The sequence below is a fragment of the Fundulus heteroclitus genome, chromosome 6, assembly GCF_011125445.2.
Source record: "Fundulus heteroclitus isolate FHET01 chromosome 6, MU-UCD_Fhet_4.1, whole genome shotgun sequence".
NCBI classification, from domain to species: Eukaryota; Metazoa; Chordata; class Actinopteri; order Cyprinodontiformes; family Fundulidae; genus Fundulus; species Fundulus heteroclitus.
Genome location: NC_046366.1, coordinates 6552716 through 6569960, shown reverse-complemented (window position 1 = coordinate 6569960; position 17245 = coordinate 6552716). Strand labels below are relative to the sequence as shown.

Sequence of the window (17245 nt, the reverse complement as noted above, 5' to 3'; positions counted from 1 at the left end):
CCTGCCTCAGTCATCCACTCACTGCCACTTTATTGCGATGTACCTGGTCTCTATCAGTTCCTGTGTGCTCAGCCAGCTGGACTCTTCCGATGAAAGTTGCCGGTGTCTGTGGGCTGCACAAGTCTGCCTGTCTCCCTGTGAGTTCCAGCTGCTCGCTCTGCCCGTTCCGGTGGTTCCTCGGTCCACATCGGCCAGCACCTTCTGCACCTGATCAGCTCCTGCCTTCATCACTCTTAAGTCTGTCACTGCCTGCATCTTCTGGTCCCCTGCTCATCCCTGCCTACCTGCACCATCAGCCATTACTCATCTGTCAAGTCTGGTTCTGCTTGCCTGTTTTACCTGCCACTACTCACCCTCACAATAAACCTTTTAAATCGTAACTCTGGGTTTGTCTGAATATCGGCTTCAACAGCGTCATCCATAACAGTATTAGAGCATGCAAGTTCGTATCAGAGTCCGAGAGCTCTGATATCAGTCCCTTTGTGAATGAAATCAGCCATTTGTTCCTCCTGCATGAATCTCAAGTAATGAGCTAATTAGGTCATTTTTGTGCAGTGATCTTCAGGCTTCATTTACAGAAATGTGCAATTTGATATTCCTGAGAATACGAATGTGCAAATAGGCAATAACTGTGATGTGATTGTAACATATGATGGACGGCAGTCTCTCAGCAGATGGTGGTGGTGGTGGGGGGGGGGGGGGGCAATACCTCTCACAGCTCTAGGAAATAAGCTGTTTCTGAGTTTAGATTAAAGTATATCTTCCTTGTAGAATGGCTCAGTCAAAGTCGGAAACTAAATCAAAGTGTCAATTTGTGGCAAGACTTAAAAGATGATGTTCACTGACGTTCTCCATCCAAACTGACTTAGCTTGAGCTATTTTACAAAGAATAATGGGCATAAATGTCTCTAGATTTGCAAGGCTGCTAGAGACATCCTCTAAAAGAGTTGCCTCTGTAAAAGGTGTCTCTACAAATACCGACACTTGGGGGCTGAATACAACACCACACCTTTAGAATCTTCTATATGCAAAATACTGTACGTCTCTTTCTCTCTTTCCCTTCACAGTTGTTTGCTCTTTTGTGTTGCCTGTCACATAAAGTCCTTTTATAAGACTTTAAGTTTTATTGTCGTAACATGACAAAATCGTGAAAAGTCCAAAGAGTGGAATATGTGTACAGGTGCCTGGATCTAAGAACCTGGATGATATCAAAATAGAGTGGGGTCTTTGTGGGCAGTCTGACAGAAGCATCGTGGTTCATCTGTGAGCAGCACTTTGTGTCATGGATTAGTGGGAATAAACAGAGTTGTCATAGCTGGTGAAACAAACACACGAACGGCTGCTTCTAGCTCCTGACAAGAGAGTCGTCATTGTAATTCAGCTACTTCTCTAGAGTTCTACATCATCGCAGAGACAGTTACAAACCTAATGGGTTTCTCTCATTTAAGTACTTGATCAAAGATAGTTGGCATGTTTTTGGTAAACAGCATCATATGAACAGCCAAGGTTACAGGAGGCATGCTAATATAGTTACACTGCCTGTGGGATAATAAGCATGTTAGTTTTAATATGATTTAAGTAAAGCTATCTCTGCTAAGAAGCGGTGTAAAGTGGTGACTTCAGGGACAGGTGTGGTAAATGTGTTTATCATTATCATCAGCATAACACACTGAGAGGACACACAGCTGAAGTGTCTCTTGATGTGTTTACTGCACACACAAAGTAGGTGGGATTAAGTTATCCTTCAGCTTCTAACTATTTTAAATGATTATGCTGTCAGCAGTCGCTGTGGCCTCACTAGAAAGCGATTTTGTTGGCTCTGGAAGTGAACCTCTAGACTTTGTGAGTACCATTGACACACTTTTATCTCCACAAGACAAGAATTACATCACTTGGTTTGGGGAAGATAATTTAGCTGTTGTTTAGTTAATAAAAGAGCTGCATCGGTGCTTTCCTACGGAGCGGTTTTGTTTGAGAACCCCTGAAGTCAATAATTCACCTTAATGTTTGCATAATTTGCATGCAGATGAGACTTTTTACATCATTGCTTGGGGCAAGGTGCTAATGATTGGGCTGCTGAAAATCAGGTAATTTTCGAGAGAGAGAGAGAGAGAGACCAGAGTAAGCAGCTGGTTGGGTTACATTGCAATAGTTTATAGGGTGGTCTTCAAACTGTGACTGCACCGTGCCTCTAATACCAGTCTGCCAGGCTAATTTGTTTTCACTCACTCGGTGGATACAAGATAACCAATAATTGTCCTGATCACCTCTACTTTAGTAAACTTTGTGATGTGAAACAAAATACAAAACTGTCCTCTTCAGAGCAGGAAATGATTGCAACGTTGCTCTGGTCAGTAAAAAAAATAGTGAGGATGTTGAGCAGTCCTCTGATCTCAAGTCAACTGTGGAAGATTATGAACCATTGTATCTTCATTTCGCTTTGGAATCTCAGTGAACAGAGAGTATTTGCTGGCAAAATGAGACGTAACACAATCACGTTCCAGGGTTTCAAAACCTGATTTTTTTCCCCCCCATGTAAATGAGTGACTTGTGACTCTGGCCTGCTCTGAACAAAAGCTTTATTTATATCGCCCATTGACAGCTGGAGATAGGCACCAGCACCCCTCACGACCTCAACAGGGATAAGCGTGTAGGAAAATGGATGGATGGATGAACTAATTTAATAACTTGATCTAATGCATCAACAAAAAGAAAACCCCTGATCAAAACTGTCATATTTACATAGAATGATCTGCTCAAAAGGAAATCTGCCAAGACAAATGTAATTTGTGAGGTAGGACCTGTACCCCTGTGATCCTGGTTTATGAAGGCCGGCATCCAAGTAACATGACCTGAGTTGACCCGACCTGAACCTATGTTATTAACTGTAGAATGTGCAACACTGAACATGCAGCTATAACCATGACGTTATAACCAAAAGAAAAAGATGCACGTTGCCAGGTCATAAAACACATAGTTTTGAAGTTACAGTTAAACATACGAGAATTCTTTTGTCTTGACATAATCTCACAAAAAGCACAGCTCTTTATTAACGGGTTTATAGCCCTTCTAATGTTCACTAGGTACGGATCCTGACCAAATGAGCCTGATCCCGAATACAAGCAGCTGAAACAGGCTTCCTCAGTCAGGTAGCTGGCTGTGCTTACCCTTAGAGTTAAAGTGAAGCGCTCCGTCACCTGAGGGAGTTTAGAGTACAGCGGCGGCTCATCAGGCATCTGATCACAATGTCTCTTGGGCACCTCCCTTCGGAGGTTTTTCATGCATGTCCTACTAAGAGGAAACTCCCAGGCAGACGCAGTACTTGCTGGCAGGACTATGTACCGCATATGGCCTGAGACTCCCTCGGAAGTCCAAACAATTAGATGGCTACCAGGGAAAGGCATCCCTGCCAACACACCCATGAGGGGCCCATGCGGGATTGATGTGGGCTGGTAAGTGAGCCCCAGCTGGGCTGCCCAGCTAGTTTTGTCAGTGGGTTCCATGGTGGCCCCTTGTGTGGGACCCACACTGGACCCTCGGCTGATTATGGGTCCTTATGTCCTACACTGTATAGCCTTTATTATTACAGGCTATTTAATTTTGGAGTGGGTCATTTTGTGTTATTGTAATATGTATTATTTTTTGTGAATGCTGCTTGTGAAGACTTTGATGCAGTCAACTGCGAGTTGCCTCTATGCACTATATAAATAAAAATGCCATGTCATTGTTCAAGGTTTTTTATTATTTCAAAAGCATAATATGTATTTTACAGATGCATAATACACACAATATGATACAGATTATGAAAGTCTTATACAAGACGAAAAATGGAACAGAAAAAAAATGGTCCCATAACAAATTTTCTTCGGCTGAGCGAGAAGTGGATCTAGTGGGAGAAGGAGGGAGAAGGACGGACCTGTCTGGCTTGTCTATTGCCTCCCCTGTCTCTTGATTCAATCAGCCATTTTGACACTGCCCTCTCCACATCCTTCCTGGTGATCTGGCTGGTTAGGCTGTTCTTCTTTAAAGCTCCTGCAGGAAACATATGTTCCATTCACTTCACATGTGCCAACAACACTCTCAGCAAGGATTGTAAAGTCAACCATGTTGAAGTGATATTCACCAAAAACTGATCACTTTAATATCCCAATTACATTAAATTAAGCTTTCTAGCCAGAAATGGCATTTCTGTAATAACCATTGCCAATAAATGAGTGTACATTTATCTTGACAAAAGTTACTATATTACAGTTATTAATTATCCATTATGCACTTACCAAATATAACTTCAAACAGCTTTAAAGACCGGAATTCCCGCTTGCCATTCCGGCCAACAAAATTATACAGCCTTGACAGGTCATGGTCCATGATGAAGACCATCATCCGTCTTGTGGCCTCATCCACAGTGCTCCTTCCAATGTCTGCCACTGCTGTGATCTAAGGGAGAACAGAGTCAGTACAAAGTTAAATAATTTTTTTTTTTTTTTTTTTTTTGCACCTTCTAATGGCTCGCTTTTATTGACAGTAGACTGACAGGAAAGGGGTGGAGAAAGGGGAGAGACATGTGGCAAAGGACCGGTGGTAAACTTGACAAAAAGAAAAACTCGTGATCTAGATTATTTTCATTGTTGATTAATCTACTGGTATGGATTACTGTATAGTTGTTGATTATTTCAACAATTAATAGATTGCTTGCTATAATCATGAAATGTTAAAACATTTTGAAATATGTTGGTGCTTCTCAAATCCCTTGTTCTGTCCACAAAAAGAGATACTCAGTTTATGGCCATGAATGAACCGAAATGAAGAAGACCGAAATATTCTTATTTAGGAAGCTGAAATACTAGAATTAGGAATCAGTGTGCGATTTGCAAAAAAACCAGGGGGGGGGGGGGTCATTTCAAGTGTTTTATAAATGAACATAACGACAAGGTTATGTGGCCTGCATGCTGCCTGGCTCGAGACAGCATGCACCCTGTCCTGGGCGGGAGGGTGGAGAAATCGGCTGCTGCTGCTTCTTGTCTTGTGACGCTGCCTGCAAATCTTCATCATCCACCAAAGTTCATCCTGTAACATTACCATGGCTGTTCGTACCGTCATCTACTCTTGACCTTTTCTGTTGATTTTTCGGGCCGAAATATGACAAAATACTTTGGAAGTGGGTATTAGTTTACTTTAACCGCTTCGAGCAGAAAACGTATTAATACTCTTTAAAAACAGACAACAAAAAATTAAATTAACAAACGTGAAGGACACAAGACATGTATTTATATTAGGGCTGTCAAACGATTAAAAATTTGAATTTGAATCGAATAATCACATAATGTCGATAGTTAACTCGAGATTAATTGAAAATTAATTGCATGTTTTATCCTTTTATTTCTGAAAGTGTAATAGCCTGTTTGGGCATTTTAATATGCAATTTTGCAATAAATGACACTAATAAAATACATGCTTATACAAAAAATATTTTTATTTTGTTATTTTTCAAGCACTTTTGAGAATTGGAATGAAAACATCCTAGTGCCAAATGTTAAACTCTGCACTATGATGGCTAAATGACTAATCATGACGCCCTGATGTTTACACAATGTGTAAATAAATTTGTAAATACATACCATGCCGATATATTTTTTTGCTTCTTAAACAAAGATAGACATGGTATTAGGCATATAAGTTACATATAAATTGATAAACATTTTGCATTTCAATAAAGTCATAAGTTTTATTGTTCGTCATTTTCACTCTCTGTCTCTCTCACTCATCTAATTCTGAGCTTTCACACCAACAACAATATTTTTGGCTTGCTGTTTATATCCATATTCATACAGTTTAAGTCTGGAAAAAGGTTTTAAATTTCCAGGTCATTCCAGTCTTACACTTTGCTTGCAACTGGGCAGGAGCTTAGTACCCTGAATGAGACTGTTTAGGAACTGTTTAGTAACTCCAGGTCCTTCGTTTGGCAACGTTAAAAACTCATCTTCAGAACCAATGTCTGCTCAAAATGGTGATCTGCACCAAGTAATCTACTTTCAGCAGTTATCACCGGTTATTGCACCGTAAACTGCAGAAAATACGTGCAGAGTTGCTCTGTCTGCCTTTACTACCGTCGGCTCCTATGGCGGAGGGATATTTCAGCTGGATACAAAGTGTCTAGTGCAGGCAGGTCTCTTAACCCTCCTGTTGTCCTCATTTTCTGTATACACCCTGTGTCCTCCGGGTCAAAATGACCCGTCTTCACTAAACCCCCAATATAAGCAGCTTAATTGAATTTTAAGCACCAAATTTCATCATGTATATTGTAATTCACCACAAAATGTGTGAATACTTGAGTTTTCCCTCTCCACTTGAATTTCTTTAGCTTAAGAAAAGAAAAAAAAATGTGCTAAAAGGAGTTTTGAATACATTTTTATTCAATGACTCATTTTCTTTTACTTTTCTCCAGTGAACAATTTAAGAGAATGTACAATACAAAAATATAAAAAATAACATAACCCATTCAACTAATTAGCACATGTAGAGCAGTATGCAAGTGCACAGCCTTTGCAGATATATTTCTTACACCTGCAGCACACAGTATGTATTTTACAGTCCTTCTTTTGAGGGCAGAACTGACATCTCTTCCTCTTACTTGCCCTAGCTGGGGAAGTGGCTGTGGTAGATGGATCCTCAGGTTGATCAGGAGCTGCTGCACTCTGAATAGCTTTCACAACTGGTGCTGAGGCTTCTGTGCGGGGGACCTGCTTCCTTCTTTCAATGAGTGGAGTTACAAGTGCCTTTCCTAGCTGCTCCAGGAACACCCTCCTCTTGTGCTTACGAGACATCCAGGTTGGGTTGATCTCTCTCCAGATCACAAAGGCATTGTAGGAGGACACATCAATGATGTTATGGAAGATGACCAGGGGCCAGTGTGCAGTCATTCTTCTGCAGCTATATGTTCCAATCACCTTATCTAGGTTGTCCACACCTCCTTTGTTGCGGTTGTATTCCAGGATGATGATTGGCTTCCTGTCCTCACGATCACTAATGTCGCCGTCTTTGTGCAGTGTGCTCAGACGAACTACATTCTTGTTTTTCTTTGGGAGGTAGGAAACTAGAGTGGTGGTGGGCGTGAAGGCAAACTTTGAGAAGAAGACCTCTCTCTCCTTTGACGCAAGCAGTGCAGGTGGGAGCTCAGGCTTGTTCTTTCAAACTGTACCAACCATGGTGATCTTCCTCTTCAGGAGCTGCTGTCCGAGTTCATAAGAGGTGAAAAAATTGTCACATGTCACATTGTGACCCCTCAGTCCCTCTGTCACATCAAGCACAACTCGCATCCCCTGGTTCTTCTCTGGGCATCCACTGGTTGACTTCCCAGTATAGACTTGCATTTTCCAAGCATAGCTTGATTTGGCATCGCAAGCCACCCATGACTTGATCCCATATACAATGTTTTGATCTGCATACCTGCCGTGTTGGTCATATGCTGCTGAGGACCATGTTATTTTGCCATATTTTGAAAGGAAAGTCTCACTTTGAGCTTCAGGGTTTTCTTCTTCTTCTGAAGATGATTCATCAGGCTCTGGGTTGTATTCCTCTCCATCTTCTTCTTCGGATACATCCTCTACTTCCTCTTCTGAATCAGAGTTGTCTTGCTGGACATGTGAGAAAATCACCTCTAAAGCCTCTTCAGTGTTGTAACGCACACTCATGGCTTCAGCACAGACACAATTCAGGGTCGTGTTATGCAGGACCTTTATAACCTCTGGAAATAACAGGTGGTCTTCTGAAGTTTGCGAGAACACCATTTGATTTGCCTTGTTTACTTCTGCTACTGATTGATCTGAGACACAACTAAAACTTTGTAACATTCTGTTGTTTGTAAATAACTCTGTGACCTTGATTTCAACTCTATTTGCCTCACGGGTCAGTTTGACCCGAAGACTATCTTTGTACCTTTTTTTGTACAGCTTACATGGAAATGTGAATAAAAGCAACATTTAACTTTTTCTATTGTTTTGGCCAATCTAGGAAAAGTCTTAAAACCTCAAGTTAAAAAAATAACATTTAGTGGATTTTTTGTTTTTTTTTAACAGTGGTCATTTTGACCCGAGGACAACAGGAGGGTTAATAACCGCTGTTTCGTCACTTATTTTAGAGCACAAATAAGCGATTTCACTTTCAGAAACGTGCCCAAAAAAACCCGCAACCAGTGACTCATGAAATTTACAAGCGCATTTAGAATAAAACAAGCCCAAAGTCGCATGAAATTAACAATCGGTGCAACAGTGAGCGCAGGTCTGTTTTGCTACATTCTCTAGCTGCTCTTGAAACTACGGAAAGCGCCGAGGGTAAAAGAAACACAGTGCGGAAAGCGCAACGGGGAAAAAACATTAGGGAACGGTGTGTGAGTTTTGACGCGGAATTAACAGCGATAAAAAATGTCGGCGTTGTGGTCTAACGCGTTAATAACGCATTAAAACTGACAGCCATAATTTATATACATTTTTAAAAATGCATAATATTACTTATTCAGAACAGATGGGGGTAGGAATGTATCCCCCCAGGGATAAAACATGAATGACCAGAGGGGGGGACGTCACAAACAGAGGGGGGGTAAACCCCCTCCATCCCCCCCAGCAAATCGCACCCAGTATATATATATATATATATATATATATATATATATATATATATATATATATATATATATAATCAGTGACGTGCGGTAGGGTTCATAGCTGGTGAGGCACTGACGTCATCAGAGTCAGATTTACAAATATATACACTCTACAAAGTAGACTGAAGTAGACTGATTGAGCCAAATCAATTCACCAAGATACATGGAAAAATATTGATTATTTGATGAAAAACATAAAACTCAATCATTTGTCATTTGATTGGTAAGTTTATGAGTTATGATGGATTTCTGCATTTGTAACACAAATGTTTAAAAACTATAACCCACATTACGCACATTATATTACGAAAACAAAACGTGAATAATTATTGCTGTCTTACTTTTACTTATAAATGAAGTCCATGCGGCGCTCTTTCTGAACAAAAATATCGGTCATTTTCCGGTAAAAGTTCTCTTTATCTTCTTCAGTTTTAAAAGTCTCTCAGTGTCAGTGGAGATCACTGCCAGGGAGGAAAGCCTTCCTTCATGAGTCCTGTTCCGGTTGTATGTTTAGAGTCTTTTTAATGCTTTACTTGTTTAGCAAAACTCGCTAATGAAACATCCATAACTTGCTGTCACTCTACAGTTTTAGGATCACGAGCGGTGCCCCTTGAGCGCCCCCTGCCGAGAGGCCAAGGAACTGCCAGCCTCACCTACAACCAGTTCTTTGGCTTTTATGATCGACCAGCAGCACAAAAACATGTTATCTGCACACAGTTTGATGATCAAAACACAATTCGTAATCCACATACATTAAATTGTGGAAAATCAGTTCATAACTATTTGAAAATTTAAATCATGATCTAGAGACAGGAAGATGCATTCACGGAATGGAAGCCAGCGCAGTAAACATGGGATTGCGCAATCCCAGGGGAGGCCAAGCTCGCTGCGGCCTCACCGGCTTCGCTATCAAGCGCCACCAAGGATTTACATGAAAAATAGCGAAAAGTCTGCGATTTTGAAGAGAATATGATAAAAAATGAGGAAATTAGATAAAAAAATACTTATTACAAATGACTGAGTGAATCAAAATTCATATTATGTTATTATATATTTTCTTTCTTTACATGATGACAAGTGAGGCCTGGCCTCACTTGCCTCCCCTGACTGCACGTCACTGATACAGAGATGTGTTAATTCAGTTATCCACTTGCACCTGACCAGACTTGAACGTTGTGGTTAGTAAATTACCACAAGACTTTTTAAGCCAACTCAATAACACTAGAGCACGGTGAAACATGATTTCAGATACATTAAGATGTGCAATGGAAGAAAAAATATGCTTCAAATCAAAGGGTCAGAGGTTTGAAGGTGTGCAGTGTTGCTGACAGGGCGTCAGACGCAAGAGCGTAGGTTTGATTTAAACTTTGGCAGGGACACTATTGGTCCAAAGTTTCATTGGTCTGACATCATTGGTCCTACACAATATGCATGCTCCTATTTTTTTATGCTTGACTTGAGCGTCAGGAAGCATTTTGTCTGTCTAAAGAGAAAAGCACCGTTTGTTGCTACATTTATACAACTTTTATAAGCACGGCACACACTAGGTGCTGTTTGGTAATGTTTAAAGCATCACCGAATCTGATGAATGTCGAATTGGGACTTTATTCCCACTTTGAAAAAGTGGGAAACCCTCTGATATATACAATGGGCGACAAAATATAGGAAATGATTCCTTCACTGAAACTATGCGATGATGAGGTGAGTACCACACTCCCAAATACTAACTGGATGTGCACGTTGTTGTCAGAAAGAACATTAGCTTTCAACGTGCTGAGTTTAATCAGAGGTAACAAGAAGCAAGTGCAACCGCAGATGATTTTATTACATAATTAAATGCCTTGGCAGAACATTGTGGCTTGTGAGCTTGTTAAGAAACAGCAGGATCTTCTTAAAGTTAACTTTAAGCAGGAAAATAAATATAATGTGGACATCATGAAAGCCAAAGATTCCCTTTTACAGTAAAAACATATGTGCCCAGCCAGAGATGCACTGAGTAATCAGTGTAAAAAGAAGGGTCACTATGCAATAGTGTGCAGATCTGGAACAAGAGAAATATGGGCAGCAGGTGATGACGGTGAGAAAGTTGCATTTCTGGGCTCAGTAGCAACAGATGAAATGGAGGAAGCTTGAATCACTGAAGTAAAAGTAAACAATCTGGACTATTTACTCAAAATAGACACAGGAACGGATGTAACCGTGTTGCCAGGAAAAGTGTACATCTCTCTGTCACAGACACCACAGCTGCAACCCACAAAATATACATTGTATGGTGCAGGTATGTCTCCACTAGCAGTTAAAGGGAAGTTTACCGCTAACCTGAGCACTCCCAGCAAAACTACAGTACAGCCTGTGTATGTAGTAGCAGATCTGACACAAGGGTTACTTAGCCGCACAGCAAGCGTAGCAATTGGGTTGGTGGCCAGGGTAGAAGCAGTAGAGGAGCAGTTCCCAAAACTATTCAGCGGCTTAGATCGCATGGAGGGTGAATACAGAATTGATCTTAAAGCAGATGCTAAACCATTTGCTCTGTCAACCCCAAAACATGTCACTCTTCCCTGTTACTCAGAGTAAAAAAGGACTAGCTCAAACAGAAGAGAGGGGTAATCTCTCGAGTAGAGCAGCCTACTGACTGGTGTGCACGTATGGTCCCAGTACCCAGACCAAACATAGAAGTTTGTGTGTGTGTCGATTTAACTAAATTGAGCAATTCTGTTATAAAATAAGGACACATATTGTCATGAGTGGAGCACACCCTAGGATAGCTAGAGGGTGCAAACTCGATGCAAACTCAGGATTTTGGCAAATACCTCTGTCCAGGGAGTCAGTGCTTCTCACAACCTATATCACACCCTTTGGAAGATATTGTTTTAACACACTTTGTCTTAGAAACTCTTCAGCTCCCTGTGGATGGAATTCTAAACAACTACTGACTTCCCAGAGTTATTGAATAAGGAGACGGTGGAGTGATGAAGTTCCAGCACTTTTATTGAGAAACAGTATTTATTGAAAAACAAAAACAACTCGTCACATAAATATGCAAATACAACACCAAGGACTCATAACAGTTACAAATCACGTGCTGGAACTTTTAGTAAAGATCAGCTTGAATGCTTCATGGAGTTTTAACACAAAAGATCAAAGGTTTAGCATTCGCCTACAATTTAGGGTTCAACTAATTAAGTAAGGCCTGTTTTAGGTCCCTATGCGCACATTATTTTAGTATATTAGACTACTTAAGCTAAGCCTGTATACTAATTTAGGTCGAATCCGTCTACCCTCTCCCCACCCTGAAAACCCTCCTACTCGAGCCTCCACTCACCACTTCGATGGATAACCATCCACCACCCTCAAACTTACCAAACCAGGAGCAAAAGCAGGAGAGGTTCAGTGTGGGCGGGGAAACCCCAGAAAACGCTACCCACAGGGGTAGTAAAAACTGGTGAGACCCCCAGGGAGATCTGCTCTCGGCCAATCTGAGCCAGAAAACCCTGTGTTGAATCTAGGAGTTACCATTACTAGCTAATATTAAAGGATCTATCGAGCCAATCAGATCCCGGTCTGTCCTCCCATAATACACAAAAATTGCATAAATCAGTGATCTTTGGTGTGCGAAAACTTCTCCATTTCTTTCATCAAGCAGTGAGAACAAATACGAATCATGTCAGGAAAAACATTTGAAACTCCAAATGTAAATTTTAACATTGCTTAAGCAAAACTGAAGTAACACAACTAAACATTTTCATTCATGCCTAAATCGAAACTGATAATAAAACAAAATAAAAACAGAAAAAGTAACAGGGAAAAAAACAACAATCTGACAATACTACTGTAAAATTGCAAATCAAACAAATCAATATCATCAAACAGGAACATTTTTAAAAGCATTACAAGAAACAGTTAAAAAAAAAAAAAAAGGAAAAAGGAAATCCATGTTAAAAGGTTGTATCATTGCGATTTGGCGGCCCCCGGCGGTGGCGGCACCTTCCTGCAGTGTGACGCGTGGATCCAAGGAAGCCGTTGTTCGACCTTCACTGGCGTGTAAGTCGTGAGGAGCACCTCCAGTGGCCCTTTTCTAAACTTTCCCAAATTTAGTCACATTACATCCACAAACATAAAATAATATTTTATTTGAATCTTATGTGAAAGTCCAACATAACATATACAACTGTGACGTAGAAGGAATATCCTACATGATGTAAAACATTCATTACAAATAAATGAAAATTGCTCTGTGCAAAGGTATTCAGCCTCCTTTTCTCTGATGCAACCAATTGCTTTAAGCAGGAAAATCTATATAACAGGGACGTCATTAAAGCCAAAGATTCCCTTTTACAGTAAAAACATGTGCCCAGCCAGAGATGCACTGATTAATCGGTGTAAAAAGAAGGGTCACTATGCAAGAGTGTGCAGATCTGGAACAATAAGAGAAATATGGGCAGCAGGGGATGACAGTAAAGAAGAAGTTGCATTTCTGGGCTTAGTAGCAACAAATGAAATAGGGGAAGCTTGGATCATGTCACATAATGTGTATATTGGGAAAAAAAATCACAGCATTTACACATTAATGGTGTGTACTACAGGTCGACCGATACAGGATTTTTTTTAAGGCCGATACCAATCATTTTGACATCAGGCAAAGTGATACCCGATACGTGTGGACGATTTTTTCTGGCCGATTTGAAGCGGATATTGTTTTTTGATTTTCCATTTACATGAGAAAAATTACACAATTATAACAAATGTTACACAAGTGTGTATTTAAAACAAAAAATAATCATTAATTAAAAGGAGCATAGTTCCAGAGTTTTTGCAAAAGTTCCCCCCTCTGCCCAGATGTGGAAATGACACCAGTGTTGTGCATGGGAGAAGAGGAAAAGTATCAGCTGCTGTGACTGCACAGCTCTTTTGTTCAGAGGTGCCTTGTCTTCTGAGATAAAACAGCTGTAAATATTGAGGTGAGGCTGTGTTCTCTTGCTAATGCACCAATGAAGACAGAGACTCAACAAAGTAGCCAGATGAGCAAGGGTGCAGCGAGTCACAGAGAACATGACCCTGATAGCTCTCTCATGAACTTACTAATGAAGCCTGTACAGTAGAGCAGGCTAGTCCAAAGTGGGGCCCAGGGGGCATTTGTGGCCCCGTGTACTGATTTTGGGCTTTCCCCTTATATTTCACTTTTTTGGCCCTCGAGTTCCTTTGACTTGACAATTTTGGCCCATGTACCAAAAAGTTTGGTCACCCCTGCTGTAGAGGCAACTGCAGTAAATGGAGGAAAACTCATTTTACACGTCAGACATGTATGAAAAAGGAAAAAAAACCTCTGTCACGAATTGTTCTGATGAACCCGAACGCTGGAGGACTGGAGAGGGAGAGAGAGAGAGAGAGAGAGAGAGAGAGAGAGAGAGCTGCAGGTGTTGTGCTGTGTTGTGGAATCAGAAGTACGCTGGGAGCCAGGAATAGCCAGCAACACGGGGTAGAGAGATCTTGGAGTGCTGGAGTAGCAGGAGAACCAGCAGCAAGGCAGAGAGATAACTTGGAGCGCTGGAGTAGCAGGAGATCCAGCAGCACAGCAGAAAGATTACTTGGAGCGCTGGAGTAGCAGGCGTCGACGAAGGGAACTCTGTCAGGCAGACATAGGAAGCTCTGGCTAGCAGACATGGTAGCTCTGACTAGCGGACGTAGGAAGCTCTGACTAGTGGACGTAGGAAGCTCTGACTAGCAGGCGTGGGAAGCTCTGGCTAGCAGGCGTAGGAAGCATCGACTAGCGGATGTAGCAAGCTCCGGCTAGCAGACGTGGGAAGCTCTAGCTAGCAGGCGTGGGGAGCTCTGGCTAGCAGGCGTAGGAAGCTCTGGCTTGCGGGCGTAGGAGGCTCTGGCTAGCGGGCGTAGGAGGCTCTGGCTAGCGGGCATAGGAAGCTCTGACTAGCGGGCATAGGAAGCTCTGGCTAGCAGGACGTGGGAAGCTCTGGCTAGCCGGTGTGGGAAGCTCTGGCTAGCAGACATAGGAAGCTCTGGCCAGCAGGTGTAGGAAGCTCTGGCCAGCAGGTGTAGGAAGCTCTGGCTAGCAGGTGTAGGAAGCTCTGGCTAACAGGCGTAGGAGGCTCTGGCTAGCAGGCGTAAGAGGCTCTGGCTAGCAGGCGTATAAGGCTCTGGCTAGCAGGCGTAGGAGGCTCTGACTAGCAGGCGTGAGAAACACGAGGCAGGACGAGGTTTGGATGAAGAATGATGACGATCCAGAAGAGAAGAGCAGACTGACGGAGGTTTAAGTAGAGGTGTTGGCAGGTGCACTGAATCCAGGCTTAATTAGGAACGGCAGGTGGAACTAATGAGGAGGTGGAGTAAGAGCTGGGCTGCATGAGAGGTGGAAAGTGCTGGAAAGTTTATGAGGAGACAGGCAGGCCAATGCAAATTGCCTTCCCGGAGAAAACATCTTCTGTTTGATTTATATATTAAACTTATTTTTTCTACTTAAAAAATGTCCATGTTTTATTATCCAATCCATTCTGCTCTAACTGGCCTGAAGGAAACTGTCAAAGATGGACACACAGAGGAAGACGCTCACATACACACACAGAAAGAGCGCTCGTAGCCAATCTACACCACTCTGTCACATCTTTCCTGCTCCAACACGTCTTACTTCAAATAGCGTTGCGACTCTTAAACTAAACTTAATGACAGCGAGAAAAGAACTTCTTGTTGTGGGGACGAGGAGGAAGAAAAAGGCCACCGCTGAACATTATTTTCTACAAAATTAAATGCTATAAGCGCTGTGATTTTTTTCATGCGTGTACACGCCGACTCTTCATGGCAACGAGCACTAACACAGCGGTGGCCAGCTGGAAACAAACATGTTTTTTTAGACAGTGGGATGGAGTTTTATACCGACTTTAAACAGCTCAACCACCATTTAAAAGCCAACATTGACACGCGAGTTTCTGTGAGTGAAAATGGAAGTAAAAACCCTACTCCATTCTCAGTGAAACAGCTGCTCCCTCCCGCTAACAGTGACCGAGGCAGACATTCAAAGGGCAAATACTAAATCAGACAGGTAAAAATACAATATTTGTGTTTTCTGTTGTATCGGGATGGGACGATACACTGCATGCATTGGCCGATCCATTGGCGCATTCAGCCACCATGCTTTGACGTCCCGTGACGCGCATACATTGCCGCTGCCTCCCTGGCAGACAGCGCCTGCTAATGTCAGACTGATTGACAATTTAGCGGTATTTGCCCTTTGAATGTCAGTTACTGTGAGCGGGTGGGAACAGCTGTTTTACTGAGAACGGAGCAGGGTTTTTACTTCCACTCAATGAAACTCGCAGGTCAAAGCTGGTTTGTAAATGGTGGTTAAGCTGCTAAAGTCGGTATAAAACTCCATCCCACTGTCTAAAAAAAACATGTCTGATCTCCAGCTGGCCACCTGCCACCGCTGTGTTAGTGCTCGTTGATATGAAGCCATGTATGCGCATAAAAATAATCACAACACTTGAAGCATTTAACTTTGCAGAAAATAATGTTTAGCAGTGGTCAGTCTAGGAGGTTTCCTCCTCCTCCCCACAACAAGAAAATCTTTTGTCGCTGTTATTAAGTTTAGTTTGAGGGTCACAAAGCTAGTTGAAGTAAGACGGTGTCTTTGACAGTTTCCTTCAGGCCAGTTGAAGCAGAATGGATAGGATAGTAAAACATGGTAATTTTTTTAAGTAGAGCAAATACGTTTAATATATAAGTCAAACAGAACATTTCTCTGGAACGTAATTTGCACTACATAGGCCTTGTGCTGCTACATGAAGTGCACAAACAATTAAGTGTTTATTTTTTATTGTTATATTTTAAATGTTCTAAAGTTAGAAGCTTTTTATTTCACCCTTTTTCATACATGTCTGACATGTAAAATGAGTTTTCATCCATTTACTGCAGTTGCCTTTACAACAGGGGTGTCCTAACTTTTCGGTACATGGGCCAAAATTGTCAAGTCAAAGGAACGAAAAATTAACACAATTGTTTTTTAAAACCAAAACAATCACATTAATGTTTTACCTGCTCAGCAAAATATGACTATTTTAAATGTCAGATTTTTTGTAGAAAATTAACGTGTAAATTATTTTAGATCCAAAATTAAAAAAAAATGGTTTTGCTCAATTGTTGTATTCACCAAGTTTATATATTATTTTGAATAATTTAATTTGATTCTTTAACAATAAAAAATTTAACTTTTTTGGTCTAGCAGTATAAGAACAGTATTTGTGTCAGTTCTTTGAAAACACTTGCTGTAATTAGCCAATTTTAATAATCAAATTAATAGCAGATTTTAATTCACCAAAGTCTGCATTTGAGTAATTAAATATAATTGGGTAGATGTTACTATGAAATTAAAGAGAATGTCAAAAGTGTTTTTATGTTTATTAATAATATTATTATTAAAAGATAGATACTTTGTGTTGTACTCAACATTTTCAATTGCATTATTTTTACTTTTCACGTATCGGGTACCGATTTGCATGTTGTCAAAATAATCAGTATCTCCCTTAAAAACCTGTATCGGTCGACCTCTCACTTAAACCGAATCAAGAATTTTGGATC

General features: G+C 41.2%; 1 long non-coding RNA gene across 1 annotated transcript; it reads right to left on the bottom strand.

Moving 5' to 3' along the window:
• Positions 1-1330: 1330 nt before the first annotated feature.
• LOC118563370 lies at positions 1331-3191 on the bottom strand. The gene is made up of 3 exons (XR_004931165.1): positions 3168-3191; positions 2000-2076; positions 1331-1352 (listed from the first exon to the last, which is right to left on the bottom strand). It is a non-coding gene; the product is annotated as an uncharacterized LOC118563370 (long non-coding RNA).
• Positions 3192-17245: the final 14054 nt, after the last annotated feature.